Below are 16,706 nucleotides of genomic sequence, written 5' to 3'. Positions count from 1 at the left end.
CTGCCTGGGCATCGAACTTGTGCTGCAGTGGCTGCAGATAGCTTCATAGTGCTAAGACCTAACCCCTTGTGCCACCAGAGAGGCCCCCATTGTACTATTGATGGACTCCAGTGACACATAGTTATCACCAGAGGCCATAGTTTACATTAGGGTTCATTCTTAGTGTACATACTATGGGACTTTACAAATGTATTTTAACATATATTCATCCTTATAGGATAGTCTTATTACTCTTAAAATTCTCTCTGCTCAATAAGTCACCCCTCTATCCCCCAATTCCTGGTGAGCATTGCCCCTATAGCTTTGTCTTTTCCAGAATGTCATTTAGTTGGATTCTTATAGCCTTTTGAGATTGGCTTCTTTCACTTAACTACAAGCACTGAAGTTTCCTCCTTGTCTCTTCATGACTTAATAACTCATTTCTATTTAGTGTTGAATAATATTCCTTTGTCCTGATGCACCACAGTTAATTCATCTTTTTACCTGTTCAAGAGCATCTTGGTTGGTTCCAATTTTTGACACTATGAACTAAGCTGCTAGAGACATCATGTGTCTGTATTTCTGTGGACATAAAATTTCAACTTATCTGAATTAAATATCAAATGGCATGACTGCTGAATTGTGTCATAAGAGTATGTTTAGTTTTGTAAGAAACTGTCAAGCTGACTCTAAACTGGCCTCACCATTTTTTTTTTTTTTTTGCAGTAATGAATGGGAGTTCCTGACCCTCTTCATTCTCTCCATTGTTTGGTGTTGACAGTGCGTTGGATATTGCCTATTCTAACAGGTATATAACAGCATCTCGTTGCTTTATTTTGTATTTCCCAGGTATATAAGATGTTGAGCATCTTTCATATACAAATTTGCCAGCCTGTATTCTTTAATGCAGTGTGTATTCAGGCAAGGGAAAATGGGGGAGGAGGGGTAAGTTCTGATTGGAAAGGATAAATTGATCTATACATAAAATATAAAAGAACCTATAGAGAAGCTTCTAGAATCAACTAAATGACTTTAAATGATTTTTAAATGAGCAAGAATAAGCAGCCCAATTTTGGAAAGACTCAAACTTTCAGAATTCAAGCCTTATTATAAAGCTGTATGGTAATCTTTGAGAAATACCTTCATAAACATACCAAGGAATAATGTTTTACCAGTTCTGTGGGCATTCCTTAGCCCAGTAAATTGTCTTATAAAATTAACCACCACAGATATTAAGTAGACAGGGACATATAACCACTACAGGAGTTAATCAGATAAAGAATGTAGGGAAGAGATTCCCAAGAAGTTGCACAAATATATACAAAGTTCTTATTAGAAAAAGGAGTGACAGTGCTTAAAAAAGAAATGCTTTAGGGCCTCCCATGAGGCTCACGTGGTTAAGCGTAGAACTGTGAAGCTGTCCGCAGTCTCTGCAGTGCAGGTTCGATTTCGGCCATGTGGAGATACCCACATGGCATGGCAGACCTCTCCTGTCTCGCCCGCTGCTCCCCTCAGCAGTGTATTTCAGTAGATCTGCCTGTTCTGCTCCCCACTCTGTCTCTGGTGTATCCTCTCACCCCCCTCACCTCTGGCCTGTACCCAGCTCTTGTATGCATGAATAAATGAATCTTAAAAAAAAAATTATCATGTCTTTTGTTGAATGTAACCCAGTGGAATGTTGTTTCACTCCAAAATGAGAAGCTACTTGTTCTTGGGGGTCATTCCCACTCTCTATCCTAGTGCATGTCATTCATACATAATGCATCATTTGAAGTTCATAATGCATCATTTGAAGTTCATACATAATGAATCAGATGAAGTTAATGTGTTAAAATGTATTAATGTTTAGGACATGTGAGATGTAAAACAACTGTAGGTAATGTCAGCATGTAGTTCTACACACACACACGCAACCTATTTGTAAATTACCACATCCTACTGCTTATAAGAATGTGAAAGGTTTGAGGGATAAATCTGAAGAGGTAGTATCACCCACAATCCTAAAGAGCTTGACTTGAGAGCCTAATGGCTGCTAGCAACTCTTTCTCACAGTGAGATCATGGAGCTGAAAGGAATTGACTGGTGCAATATGCTTGCTCACTCTCCTTTTCAGCCTTTGGGTTATTTTACAAGTGTTATATTCCTGTTTGAAATTATTCATTTTGTCAGTAACTTCAGGTAGAGGATGTCAAAAAAGTGTTATACTAGCATCACTTTTGAAATTACATTTCACCTTATGAATGACCAGTCTGTGATGTAGACTGATTCAGGAACCTTTTCCATCAATAAGACATATAATGAATATTCATCTTTTGCTTATTTTTTATATTAGATGTCATTGTGCATCCATTGCTTGCTACACAAAATGAGGTCACTTTGACAGCCCCCTAGATCAATAGCCTACCTCTAGTTTTTAGTTTTTCCACTATAAGCAAAAATCAGGTTAACAATAAAAACAGGAGGAAGATAAAAACCAGCAACTTTGAGTTTTCCTGAGATATAAAATTAAATGTATACTTATTCATTTGCAAGGGAAGAATATGCCACAAAGAGGATATCTAATCCCCCAAATGCTTATCTACTCCACAATTTAAAATGGTTATTTAATATTTGCTATGCTTCCCAGAACAATATTGGGGGAATGGAGCAATGGTTTTATAGAATCTATTTTAAAGTTGTGTTTAAAGAACAACATTCTTTAATTACATCTGTACATGTGACTTGATCTGTTTTTACATACACAAACATCTTCCTTATTACCATATGCAAATATAAATGATACACATAAATTATGCATGAATGACATGTGCTGAAATAGAGAGGAGGGATGACCCCCAAGAACAAGTACTTTCTCATGAAATAACATGCCGCTGGGTTACATTGCACAAGAGTTCTTGAATAATTTTTAAAAAGAGTTTCTGTTCCAAGTGAAAATTTTTAAAAAGATAAACCGTGAGTTTCTTTAAAGCACCATAGAGGTGAAACATTCTTTTATTCTTCTCCACACTTGAGATACTCATCTTCTGTGTATCAATGGAGCAGTGTGGCTCAAAATGATGATATTATGAAAATAGGGTGTTCTTTCTTTCTTTGATTGTTTTTTCAGATATCTTAAGGTGCCTGTCACAAAAGAAACTTCCATGTCTTGATTTCCAAAATGTCTGGCAGTCTGATCCCTGGAGTTTCTAATCAAAAGCACCTTTTCATATGTAATTCATTCAGCTGTGATGACAATAATATGGTCTAGGTATATAGGAAAGAATCAAAATCTACACTGTAACTACCTCAGGGCTCTGAAATCAAATTGCTGAGGACAATCACAACCAGCCAACAAGCTTTTAAGCTGTACCCAACCAACAACTCCCTTTCTCTGCTTAGGCACTGTCTCTATAAAGTCTTTACCTTGGCTCCTGAACACTTCTCGTTTGGTGCTGCCTGATTCGTATAAATGCTCAAGTAAATGTTTAAATTTTTTTAATATGCCTGGACTTATTATTTAACAGCATGCAGACTCTTCGACTTGAGAATGTCCTAGTGTTATTGCCACAACAATCTCTCAGAGCCTCCAGGTCCTGCGTGAAAAACGGGGACCTACTCCTTTCCCCCTACTTCTGTGGGAAGGCGTTGCTTGCAACAAACTTCCCCTTCACTGTGCTTTCCACAAGCCTATAAATAGTCTTAGCTGTAATTATCATTATCCTCAATTATCTTCCCTAGTCCTTAATCTCTAGAGCAATCTGACATTTCAGCTCTGGTGAAGAGTCCAGTCCTACAAACCTGTGTGAGGAGTCGAATCAAATCTTGGGATTTTGTTTTGTTATATTTTTGTTTGATGGTTGTTTGCTTTTTCCTTTTAAATAGATCTAATAGCAGCTGCCAACTGGTATTGTTTTAAAACCAAGTTATAGAGTGTAGCTTTTGTTGTTTCTCTTTGCTGTCTATGGATAAGGTTTTTAAAAAATAAAAACAACCAACACCACCCTTTTTTCTGTAGCCCATTAGGTAAATCAGGAATCAAAGTGAGACCTATTGTATAAGCAGGAACACCTCAAACATCTAGTCAGATACTAGCCACGTGCCAAGCCCCTGGGTTACAGATCCACTTGCAAAAAAGGACAATTTGCCTGGGGGCGGGGTGGGGGGAAATAATGTTCAAATTGCAGCATGTTATGGTGATAAAAGATCATGTCATTGTCATCACATCTTGGTAAATATTTACTGTGTGCGATGTATCATGTTACCTGTAATGATTTCAAATGGACAAGCACGATTTTCTTATCACATCTTACTTGTCCTGCTTCTCCTAACAAGTTGTTCCTCTTTACATGGTCTTATTCTGGAAGCTTAACTGCTGTTTCTGCAAATTATATGCTGTGATGCTAGAATATTTTTGTATAAAGTCTACATTGACTTTATTTGCATTCAATTCCTGTGTTTGCAATATCTGTCCATCCATCAAATATAATTACAATAGGCGGGCTTAGAATTTACACACCTGGAAAGGTCACTTGAGTTAGTTCCAAAGCATCACACCTTTACCTGCTATCATTTCAGCACTGTCAAGAGGCAAGCACCTACTGCAGAAGTTTAATTTATGCAGTTTGTGCAATATTAACACCCTTAGGGGTTTTTTTTCCCCATGAATGGGGCGAACATAAGCTCATAAACAATGTCATGAATTAACGTTATGGAATGCTTCCATCCTTCATGCCTGAAAGTTTATTATTAGAACTTGCTTGATGGTGACAGCCTGTCTCCCCTTCTAGTACTCAGTGTCCTGCATTTAAACAGTGGGGACTTTGATCAAAGAGACACATTTTCCTCTCTAGTAAAATGCTAGAGTTTCATGTCACAGTCACAGACCCTGAAATGCAGAAAGGTCTGTGCCCAACTATTTTTGACATTAGAGATCAATCATTTTTCCATCTCTGCCTGAACATGGACTATTAATCGCTGAATGAAATCGTGAATTTGGAGAAAATGAATGAAGTTAAATCTTCAACAGATGTCCTGCCAAGACCTGGTTTTAGCCAAGATGTTCGATTGCTGTGTCTCACCTGATGTAGCCGCCTGTCTTCGTCCTGTGTCTCTGTGCCCTTTGATTCCTGAGCACAGGTGCCAGCACATGGGGAGAGAAAAAATAATACAATGATTCATGTGAACACAATATATCCAGAGAATGATGCAATGATTCATACAATCAAAATGTATTCTTCAATTGCCCTTGTCATTAAGAGAAAACTGATGTTCTTAAATACGATGAAAATTGGAAATTCTAATAAATCCTCTAAGCAGAATAGAAAGTCTGAAAACTAATAGAACAACAAGGCAAACACAGGCAGAGGTGGTGCAGTGTGACAATTGTCTGGCTTTGGGTTCCCCCCATGAGCAGCTATAGAATCCCCTGGGTCATGGGAGTTTCCATTTAACGTAAACATAGAAATGAAAATAGAAATAAATAAAATGCTGAGTTTTGATTACTAATTTAGGTAAATATGAGGAGAAAGCACACTTGTCTCTGTGAGGACAGGCTGCTCATTCCTGAGATGTCATCTACTGAAGATATTTGACAAGTAGTGTGTTGTATCCTTACAGGATAAAATCATTTTGATAGACAACTGGGCAGCAAAAATGCATTCAGTTGCCGTTGCCAGTGGCACATACGGAGGCTGCCTTACAGTGGACAAGGACAGACTTAGTGATGATTCTGTTTCCGTCCAGAAATACCTGCTTCATTTGTAATGGGTTAATACCACTAGAGAAGTCTCTGATCAGAAACAGTGTTTCTGTTTTATGCAGGCAACCAAAGACACTGCAAGGTGATAAATCTTTGCCTTTCATGATATGTATAATGTGTTTTATATCTGCTTGTGGACTTCTGAGATCGTGAAGGGTCGTAGTGATGTTGATCTAATGACAATAGTTGTTGGCAGCTGTAAAATCTGAGGGTGAATTGCTGGGGACACCAAGCCATTCAGAGAGATCCTTAATTGCCCATTAACAACTTGTTTAACAACCTCTCATTTCTCTCTAGGTCTTTCAGCATCTAACTATTAAATAATTAATGTATGGAGAGTAGTAGTGGGGGAAAAGGAAATAAAGAAATGAAACAAAATAAATATTGTGTTCACAATGAAAGGAAAAAATTCTTCAGCAGGTATTTGTTTAACCTAAATTAATTTTATTAAAGGAAACTCGTTACTAAGCTGATTTTAGTGTTGCTTTGCTTGTAATTAACATTTTCTAGTAAGTTTAGCATATTTATTAACACATAAGCAAAAGTACCTAATTTCTCCTTATGATTATGTTATGATTATGTATATGGTGTACTAAGGAGTCCTTAGTTTCTCTTCTGATATCAAGATAGGTGATTTTAAACGATGTATAACCTTAAAGCAGGTTACTGCATGCAGCCTAGTTAGTACTTTAGATAAATCAAACACTTTCCTGGAAGATGTGATGTTACAAAAGTACTGTATACCTAATACAACGGCTGGGACCAGATAATTGAGTTAGATGCCTGGTGGGTGATAAATCTAAGAGTCTTCCAAGATTTATGTACAAAATAAGGTAGAAAGGCAAAGATAAAACAAAATGAAACAAAGAATAATAACAATATTCTATGAAGGAAAATTAATGAGTTTGTGTGTGTGTGTGTGTGTGTGAGAGAGAGAGAGAGAGAGAGAGCAAGAGAGAAAGGAGGGGAAGCAGTATCTTTTCACAAGATTCCCAACTTCCTAATTTTAAAAGTGTGCACATGGCTATTTGCTTTCAATGTACCAGCACTGCCACCCACATTGGAGACTGCACCCACTTGCATTACAGAGAAGTCAAATCCCCCAGGAATTCCTTCCTCCTGTGCATAACAAGTTAGAATCTGCCAACAATAAGCAATTACAAATATTTGGGGGCAAATGAGAAAGGCAGGTCATTCTCCAGATGCACTGTTAAATGTGCACAAACAGATGTCAGGTCCAAAATAGCCACTGGGAGATTTTCCCAGCATCACTGATGCTAATGATGGAGATTGAAATAGAAGGAAGAGCTTTCCAGAGGTTGGTGAGACTGACAAGCCTTCCGGGTGAGGTGATCTTGGATTTTCAGTGTGACTGGGAGAGGCTTTCAGGATGATCTGCTTTGAAGTAGGAGGCTAATATCATTGGTGACAGTTTCTCTGACCTCTGTCCCACCAACTTTCTGAATGGTTCTGTCAGCCTTCAATTCTTTCCGTTCAAACTTTTAACAGCCACATATTCTGATAGGTACATTGTGCTCCAACATGCTCATCCCCCTAAGCAGAAGATACTCCAATGCAGAAGTCTATTTTGGAGAGGATGCTAGAAAAAATTGAAGGCAATTTAGAGAAAGAAGGACATGTGTTTGCAATTTCTTTTTATTCCATAAGCCATTACTGAGTGTTTCTTATGCATCAAGGTGGGTTCCAGAAAGTGGGAACTATGTCAGTGGTGTAAGGAATATCCAGTCTCTTATCTTATGGAACTTCTAATCCAGCACTGTAGAAATATTGACTGTGTGAAGGTACTGGCAGGAAAGGGGTGTTAGTGGGGCATCCAGTTAAGTGGGAAAGATTATTCACAGGGAGTCTGGTTAAGATAGGATTGCAATAATTCGGGCGAAAGATGGTGGATTGGACCAGAATGGCAATAGTAGAATTACAAACTTACTGGATTGTTCAGTAATTTATTCATTCAAAACACACTGAATGCCTAATCCAGCATCTACAGGACACTGGATTAAAACAAACAGAAACTGATGCCTGATCTTGTAGAATTTAAGAAGAACTCAAATAAGTAAATAGTGTTTTTTGTACTTTTAAGTATTTTCCCTTCCCCTTCTCTAATTTCTACCTTTGTCTTCCTTCTCAATCTTTTTTTTTTTTTTCTTTCTCTTTTCCTCCCGGCCTGCCTGCCTTCCCACCATGCACGTGAAATGGCAGATACTAAGAATTCAGTAGGGGTTCCACTTTATGACAGTGCTTTAATGACTGTTTTTGAAGTGTAGACAAAGTTGTTGTCCCTGAAGATTTTATTGTCTTTTTTAAAGAGACAAATTTAATGTTTTTGGCATAGCTAAAAAATAAGTACAAATGTTTAATTTTGTCAAAGCAAGTACTAATGATTAGCTAAGATGCAGTTTGCGAGAGGGAGAGAATTTTTAGACAGTTTGAAAAGACTGGCACTTCAAGAAAGTATATATGTATGATTTTAACATTATTATGAAATATAATAGGGCATTCATGGCTATATGAGCCTATAATCTCTCTTCTTTCCGCCTGTATATATAGTACAATTCCCTGGGGCTTTCTATAAGTTATATCCTTCGTATTGATAGTTACAGCTAATTTTAAAACACCTCTTTCTGAAGTTGTCTCCAGCCAGAATTAGGTCATACATTGTTGCGTCGGGCAACCCCACACTGACAAAGACACGGGAGTCATGCAGCAGGCTGCACAAGGGAGGATGCTGCTGAGAGCAAGATCCTGGCTGTCGTTATTGATAGAATAATCACAGAGCATCAGCTACGGGCGTTAGGAGGACAAGGAGAAAAGGATGTGTGAAACTCAGGGATGTCATCTAGGGCTTGGGGAACACGAGTCTGCTGACCATGTTAGCAGCTTTATGGCCAAGTTATGTCATCAAAACTAGACCCCAGACCCCTGGCCACGGTCCTAATCTTATCAACAAGACATTCCACCGATCAGCGTCTGGGGTCCCTTGTGATACATCGGTCCTCGGCCCCCCCGGCATTCCCGGTCATACCTCATGATGTATGAGTTGGGAGTAAGTTTATGCGTCTGTCCTCAGCCCCCCTGGGCATTCCCGGTCATACCTCTTGATGCATACCCTTCCCAGAGTGATCAAGCTTTCTGCTCTTGATTGCTACGAAAGGCACCTTGTAAGGTTTGGCTCCTGTGACTGTGGCTGGGCAGTTCTGACCTTTGTATAGGAATGCAGAACTGCAGGTAACCATAATGGTGGCTGAACAGGCTGCTTTAGTCTAGCAGACCCACAATACATAGTCTGGTCACAGGAGAGAAAAATTGAGGAACGTCAGACACACAGCGTGTCACTACATTCTTTGCTTTGGAATTCTTTTCTGTGTGTGTACGTGTGATATGTACATCCACATATCAAAGGGTGACTACCCACACCAATGCATATACCATTTAAGAATAATTCAAAAAAGATTTTGGTCTGTTAAACATTATTTAAAAAATCAATTTAGGTGTGCCAACCAAATTAAAATTTATTCTTCTTGAAGAGGGCAGTCTTCATTTCCAAGGATACAGGAAAGTGTAAAATGGGACCAAAAGCAGGAACCTTTCAAAGGACAATGAGCAATGAACAAGGAAAAAAAAAAATAGAAAATGAATAAGGAACAAAGAAGTATGAGTCCAGAGTTGCTCTGCATGTGGGCTCTGGCTGACTAGATGGATTGCGTTTCTGGTCAAATGATGCATTTTCAGGGACATAAAAGCCATCTGAGCTCCAGTGTGCTCACATGGGTCCCCAGGCAGGAGCAGTTCCATCTTGGGCCTGGAAATTTATTTCAACAAATCTGATTGAAGGTGAACACATTAAGAGTAGATCTAATGAGTCATAGAATGAAGAGCACATAAATACGTTTCTAGATGCTAGAATCAGACTCAGCTCCCTTTTGGTGGAGAGCAGAAATGGCCCCTACTTGTCTCAGTTCTTCTTGGGCTGGTAGAATGATCAAGTTAATATCAGATAGATTAGGAGTTCTGGGGGTGGGGGGAAGCAAATTCAACTACATGTGTATGGAGAATTCACGTAGATGTGTCTCCCAGGGCCAGAAAGGGAAAAATCGAGGGTTTATATTCTAACCTAGGGATTGGGATAAAGACCTGGAACTTGAGGGCAAACAGGACATGTGACCAGGAGAGGGTGACTCATTTTATGACCATGTGATGGAGGGGTACCCAAGAACCCCCAAACTGTAAAAGAGGAAAAAAACATTATGCCCATTCTAAGGGTACAGACATACAGGCATGTAACAGCAAAGAAAACAAACTTAGTATACTTAACGATCTTTAATTGATAAGAGGAGAGAGAAGAGGATTTCAAATTACAGTTTGCCAATCGAACTCCAAAAATTACCTCATAAGCAAATGCCCAGTGAAAAAATCTCAGCCCAAAGTGGTGTGGCTGAGGCCCAAAAGCACCAGAACAATTTCTAGGCACCAGCAGAAACCACAAGAAAGGGGTTGGCAGTTCCCAGAGAGCTGGAACAGTAGACTCAAAATTTACACTAGGTCCTCCCTGGTGGCCTTGGGGTTAAGTCAGGGCTCTCAAGCTAGCTGCTAGGGCCTGAGTTCCATCCTCAGCAAGGAAGCTGATCCACATGACGCAGCAGACCTGTCCTGTCTCACCTGCTTCTCCCCTCAGCAGCATGTTTCACTCAGTCCACCTGTTCTGCTCCCCACTCTGTCTCTGGTGAATCCTCTCACCCCCCACACCTCTGGCCTAACCCCAGTTCTTGTATGCATAAATAAAATAAATCTTTAAAAAAAATTCACAAAATACCATCTCCCCCACCATGAGGTCAATACAACAGCCGCAACTGTTGTGGCAAATCACTGACTGCCAGCCAAGGACAGAAGCAGCCCCTCACCGTGTGCCCAACAGCCCTGGGCTTTCCTCTAAGTGTCTCTTATTCTCCTTTGTTCCACCTCAATTTATAAATCCACCTTCCTCCCCCCTTCTTCCAGCTGCCACCCATTCAGGAGGCCCCGCTGGCAGCTACCGCCCAGGAACGCTGCATGTAAGTGCGGTGGAGAAATTGGTGCCTTTTCTGTTGCTCCTTCAAGATCCTGCCCCTCCCCCTTCATAAAGGTTAAGGTTCCCCCACAGAATAGGTACTTCTGGCAGAATCCCTAATAAAGGAATTTTACCCCCAATTTTCATTCTTCTAGGCAGATAAAGAAGTGGTGATAAGTTTCTCCAGAATTACCAGGGCCTAGAATGACCTCATCCTGAAAGACTCTACTCGCCAGAGGGGCACATTTTAGGAAGGTCTAGTGTAAGCATCTTGGGGAGACCCATCCTTCACTTTCCTATAAGCAGCATTTCTATTGGCCAAATTGAGAACATGCTTATAAGTCTGCCAACTTCTTATCTCTGCTTATTCGTCCCCTTATTGAAATGCACTGTTTATTGAAATGTGCATGTTTTGTTCCTCAGGTTGTAGCTTCTGCATTCAGTAGGTCAAAAAGAAAGACAGAAATAATACTGTTCTCCAACTGCTGATTTGGTAATAGAACTCATTTGGAATGTGAAGTATTGAAAGATGAAGTGAGGCATAATAAAACTTTAAGAATGTCTTGGTACAAAAATCAGTTTGGATTGGTCAGCGCCAAACTGAAATGTCTGGGGACTCTTCACTGGAAATGTTACAGGGCAGGGAGAGAGAAAAGGGCAAGCCAAGGAAGGACAACACTAACTGGCTGTAGCTTAAACTGGTTGTTCGAAATTGGCCCTTAGGTTCAATTGTGTAACCTTGAGGCATTAACAGTTTAGATTTCAGTTATTCCATAGGGGTCAGGGTAGGCTTCCTTGTTTAATTAAATTAACAACACAAAGAAAGTTATCTTTTACAGCAGGAAAAAAAAAAATCAGTAGTTTCTGTCTTATTCTTTTCGGCTTTTACATTGATTTAAACCAGAAACTACCAAGTGCTGCTCATTAATCAAAATAACTTTCTCCTCTCTACTTCCCTTTGAGGCCCAAGTGTCTTGCACTGGCACCTTATTCAGAAGTGACCTAAATGTTGCTGAGTCTGCCTCAGTCTTTGCTCTGCTGTGGCTTCCTTCCTTCTTACTTTTATGAAGCAGTCACTTCCAGCTGCTAATGACCTCAATGCACCGAATCTTCTTTGGAAGATATAACTGTCCTTTTCTCCACTGCATTCTAGCCAGTGGTAGTGTTACAGGGCAGGGAGAGGGGCAGCCCAGACCCTGCAAGCCTGCCTGCTCTAAATGGGTTCTGCCATCCGCCACATCAACACAAAACATCAGACTTTAATGGGAAGGAACTTTAATGCAATTACGAAACAATACAGGAAAGGCAAAGAATCTAGTTTCTAAATGTAGCACCCAAAGTGACCCGTCCCCTCCTGAGTAAAAGTCCACCCGAGTGGGATGGGCCCAGAGCAAGGCCCCAAAGCCTGCCCCAAGTCTAAGCATCTTCCAGTGGGAACCCACAGAAAAGGATCAGAAACAACCAGACAAGTCTGGAAGGAAAAGAGCAAAATCAAAATCAAGACAAAAACCGCCTTGTCACCTCCCCACAGGTCTCGCCCACATCTGTGTCACCACGTCCACGACCACTAGGCAAGCGCAGTTTCTTCACGTGTCTCTCGGCTCCATGTGTCTCCTCCAGGTCTCCTTCTGGCTCCATCCTGCTTCCTTCCTACCTCAGTCTCTTCTGCAGCTTCTTCTCTCTCTGCTCAGCTCCACCCTCCTTTTGGGTGGGGCAGGAAACCTGGAACCTCCCCCATTTCCTGGGGACCACCCTGTTACAGTAGTAGAATTGTCATAGGCACCATTCTACCTAAATATTGTACAGTTCAATGACCTTTCCAGATACTAACCAGGCGGTCCCATAACCTCATATTCTAGAATGCATAATTCAAGCTTCCTTGGGTACAATTTATCTAATTTCAGATAGAGTTCATTTCAAATATTTCTGGCAATTAAGGTAAAAAATTCAAAGGCTACTATTTCTAGATTTATACAACAAAAGTTGAGAACACAGTGACAGCATTGCGATCCAATCTAGGTGGCCTCATTTCATACTTGAAAGGTAAGTCTCTCCTGCAAAATATCCCCTCATCTGCAAAGCTGATGCCTGCAATTCCTTTAATGAGGACAGATCTTACTTTATTCCACAATACCACTGGAAGCTGAAAAAAAAAAATACTTTAGAGAAGTAACCCATTGATTTATATTTATTCTATGCTGTAAATGACTGAGATCAAATCCTTTCTTGCAAGGAGGTTTTGTTATGTGGGAATTACAATTATGAAAAGGAACAAAAGTGCCTGCCCCTGGGGAGGAGAAGTTGCTAAACCAGAGAAGGCAGATCTCCCCAGGCCTTTGTTTCCAGCTTCCTCATTCTGCCTAAGGCCACCTTGATGGCAGTGCTGCTTTCATAAACATTTGGAAGAAGTATGCTCTCTAGGTTCTTTGAAGCCACTGAGGCAAAGTGCTAATGAAAGGACTATATTCTCACTATTTAATATCTATTACTATTTCTGCCTAGCAACTGAAGCGGTTCTCCTGGTAACAGATGGAAAAGAGGAAGGAGCTGCTTCCTTGCCTGCTTAATTCTTCCTTCCCTCCATATTCAATTTAAAAATAAGAACTTCAGAGTCAAGAATATGAACAGTTTTCCCTGCATCCAAAGAGAAATAGACAAATGGGATTCTATGCTTTGCAAACCTAAAACCTCACTTGAGAAAGGTCGATCTCTTCTTGATTTGAGATGTAAAAAGAAGTCACCCACAAACAATATTAAAACCATACTTGAGTTATTGTTATAGGACAGGGAGAGGGGCAGCCCAAACCCCGCAAACCTGCCTATTCTAAATGGGTTCTGCCATCCGCCGCATCAACACAAAACATAGGAGACTTTAATGGGAAGGAACTTTAATAAAACTAGGAAACAATACAGGTAAGGCAAAGAGTCTAGTTTCTAAATGAAGCACCCAAAGTTACCCGTCCCCTCGTGGGTAAAACTCCATCCATATGGGATCGGCCCAGAGCAAGGCCCCACAGCCTGCCACAAGTCTAAAGCATCTTCCAGTGGGGACCCACAGAAAAGGGTCACAAACAACCAGACAAGCCCGGAAGGAAAAGAGCAAAATCAACATCAAGATAAAAGCTGCCATTGTCACCTCCCCACGGGTCTCACCCACATCTGTGTCACCCAGTCCACGACCAAAAGACAAGCTGTTCCTTCACGTGTCTCTAGGCTCCACGCGCCTCCTCCAGGTCTCCTGGCTCCATCCTGCTTCCTTCCTCAGTCTCTTCTGCAGCTTCTCCTCTTCCTGCTCAGCTCCACCCTCCCTTGGGTGGGGCAGGGAACCTCCCCCTTTCCTGGGGACCACCCTGTTACATTATGATTGTAAATAAAGAAGTATTTTTTTAATTGATGTTTGAGTAATTGCCCCCCCCCCAAAAAAAAACCTTATTCCTGCTTAAATACTACTTTATTATTTTTAAAAATTGGTGCTGAGAGTTGCAACTAGAAGGTATTAATGATTTACAATGGTAAAATCACAGAGGAGCTTGTTAATATTTGACAAACAGTAAATATGATTATTATTCAGCCCAGCAGCTAGGAAGTGAACAAATTCCTACCACATCTTTTTTTTTAAAGATTTATTTGTGCATACAAGAACTAGGGTGCAGGCTACAGGTGTGGGGGGTGAGAGGATTCACCAGAGACAAAGTGGGGAACAGAACAGGCAGATCTACTGAAATACGCTGTTGAAGGGAGCAGCGGGCAAGACAGGGGGCTGTGCCATGTGGGTCAGCTCCCTGGCCAGGGTTGGAACTCTGGCCACATGCTGCAGTGGCTTCAGAGAGCTTCCTATTGCTGAGATGTAACCCCTTGCTCCACCAGGGAGGCCCAATTCTTCTGTCTCCTTAACCCCCAAAATATCTTAATTTACCCACTTGTAAGGAACTCCTAGGGACTCATGACTTAATAAACATCTGAACTAGAACTTAACCTTTTATATCTTTTTTTTTTTTTTTTTTTGGTGTGACCCTTGCTGGAGGCTGGGGAACGAACCAGAGCTGCAGAGGTTGCCAGCAGCCTTGCAGCCCAGTACTCAACAGCTGGACCACCAGCTTTTTATATCTTAACAAACTTCCCTAGGCTAGAACTTAGCATTGCATATCTTGATAAGGTTCCATATCTCAGGAGAACTGAAAACCAGAATACCTACTAGACACTGACAATTGAAAAAAGCTCAATCTACTGTCATAGGACTTTGCTGCTCCTCTGCATTAGCATTTGTTAACCTTTATAGGATTATCCTGCCCAGGCAATTGGCTTGATTGTTCCTTGCTGGAACTATCTGCAAGTTCCAACAACTGAGACCAGTACAAAATGTCAATAGGCAGTTTTGTTACAGAACTCCCTTTAATGTCTGTTTGTCTGATAACCAAAGGCCAAAATGAGCAAAGGTGCTGTCCCATACCTAGGATATTGGTATTTGATAAACCTGTCAACCAAGGGTAGGTCATAATCTGATACACTGGAAGGAATGGCACTGGAGGGGGAGCCCTTTGGTGCTTTCAGTTATTTCTGTAGATTTTGAATCTGTACTTCTAAAATGTAATGTTAAAAAAATAGACTGTAATGTGTAAGTGAGAAATTGGCAAATTTCACATGCCCTCCCCCTTCAGTGCTTATTTATATAACATTATGTTTCCTAAATTGAAGAGTAATTGTATTATGTAATACAGGCATGACACACACAAAAATGAATGCAAATGTGTTGAAGTCATTCATTATCCCATTACCTACAAAAATATAATGCATTGAAATAAAAGATAAAAAAAATTTCAACTAATGTCAGTGATTCTGTCCTAAAAAAAAGTTAACAGTGACTTATTGAGAGATGTATCTATCTTCAAAACATTCCCCTTCATTGGGTACTAATTAATATTTTTTTCCTCAAAGATAAATTAGATTCTACATCATCAATGAAGCGTTTGCCAATTTTCCATGATGGGAGTGCTCTTCCTATCTTATCTTACAGCATTTTTTCCCTCTATCACTATCATGGCATTAATCACATACTGCCTTGTCTATGTTAAAGCGATTTGACTCTGTGCTTTATCTTTCCTATTCAATAGAAAGCATCTTGAAAGGAACAAGCCATATCTTATTGATGTATGCTTGTCAATGAAGCTTTCAATATATTTGAGTAAAATTGAATCAGATACTAATAGCAAACTCATGTGATGCTAATGAAGTCTGGACAGAATTTTTAATGATTTGGATTTATAGTCTATTCCCTAGAGCAAACCTGTGAGTTATTACTCACTCATTTTACATATGGAGAAACTGAGGCAGTGAGCAATTGAGTTGCCCTGTTCCTGCATTTAGTAGGGGACTCATGTAGGAGCTGAACCTGAGCAGTCTTTTCTTAGAGTGCACACCCACAGAGAAATGACAAAAGAAATGTAGTCAGGAATTCACATAGCTTTCAATCTTGTATTAATTTTCTTCTTTATTTATGTATGTGTTTGTATTCGTTAACTCATATCCACATTCATTTACCTATATCATATATAAAATCCTAATTACCAACCCAGGCACAATGTAAAAAATTCAAAATAAGAAATGTTTTCATAGAAAATTCAATGCTCTCTAATCCTACGTAGGAAAAAGAACCCCTCTTAATCGTTGAGTGTATATTTCTCAAAAGTTTATTTGTATGCATATGCTGTACTTCACGAGACACAGAGAAGAATGCTCATAGCAGCACTGTTCGTAGCAATAAAACAGTGGCAACAACATAAATGTCACTTGATGGGGAAGGAATTAATACATTGAGATATAATTTTGATTGAATACTATATTTTTCTTCTTTTGGGTATCATGGGAAGCAGACTCTGAGAAAGGGAGCAGGTAATTTATTGGGAAGTTGAGCCTAGTCAGCTGCAG

General features: G+C 40.1%; 1 long non-coding RNA gene across 1 annotated transcript in view; it reads left to right on the top strand.

Moving 5' to 3' along the window:
* The first annotated feature begins 720 nt into the window (after positions 1-720).
* The window catches only part of LOC129145580 (uncharacterized), a 34,481-nt gene continuing 18,495 nt past the window's right edge, over positions 721-16,706 (top strand). Inside the window, exon 1 of the long non-coding RNA XR_008551336.1 lies at positions 721-787. This is a non-coding gene — a long non-coding RNA (uncharacterized LOC129145580). The remainder of the gene's footprint in view (positions 788-16,706) is intronic.

Source organism: Talpa occidentalis, unplaced genomic scaffold (genome assembly GCF_014898055.3).
Source record: "Talpa occidentalis isolate TD23 unplaced genomic scaffold, MPIMG_talOcc4v2.1 talOcc4.13, whole genome shotgun sequence".
Taxonomy (NCBI): domain Eukaryota; kingdom Metazoa; phylum Chordata; class Mammalia; order Eulipotyphla; family Talpidae; genus Talpa; species Talpa occidentalis.
Note: the sequence above shows the minus strand (reverse complement) of the source record. Positions and strands in the feature narration are given on the sequence as shown.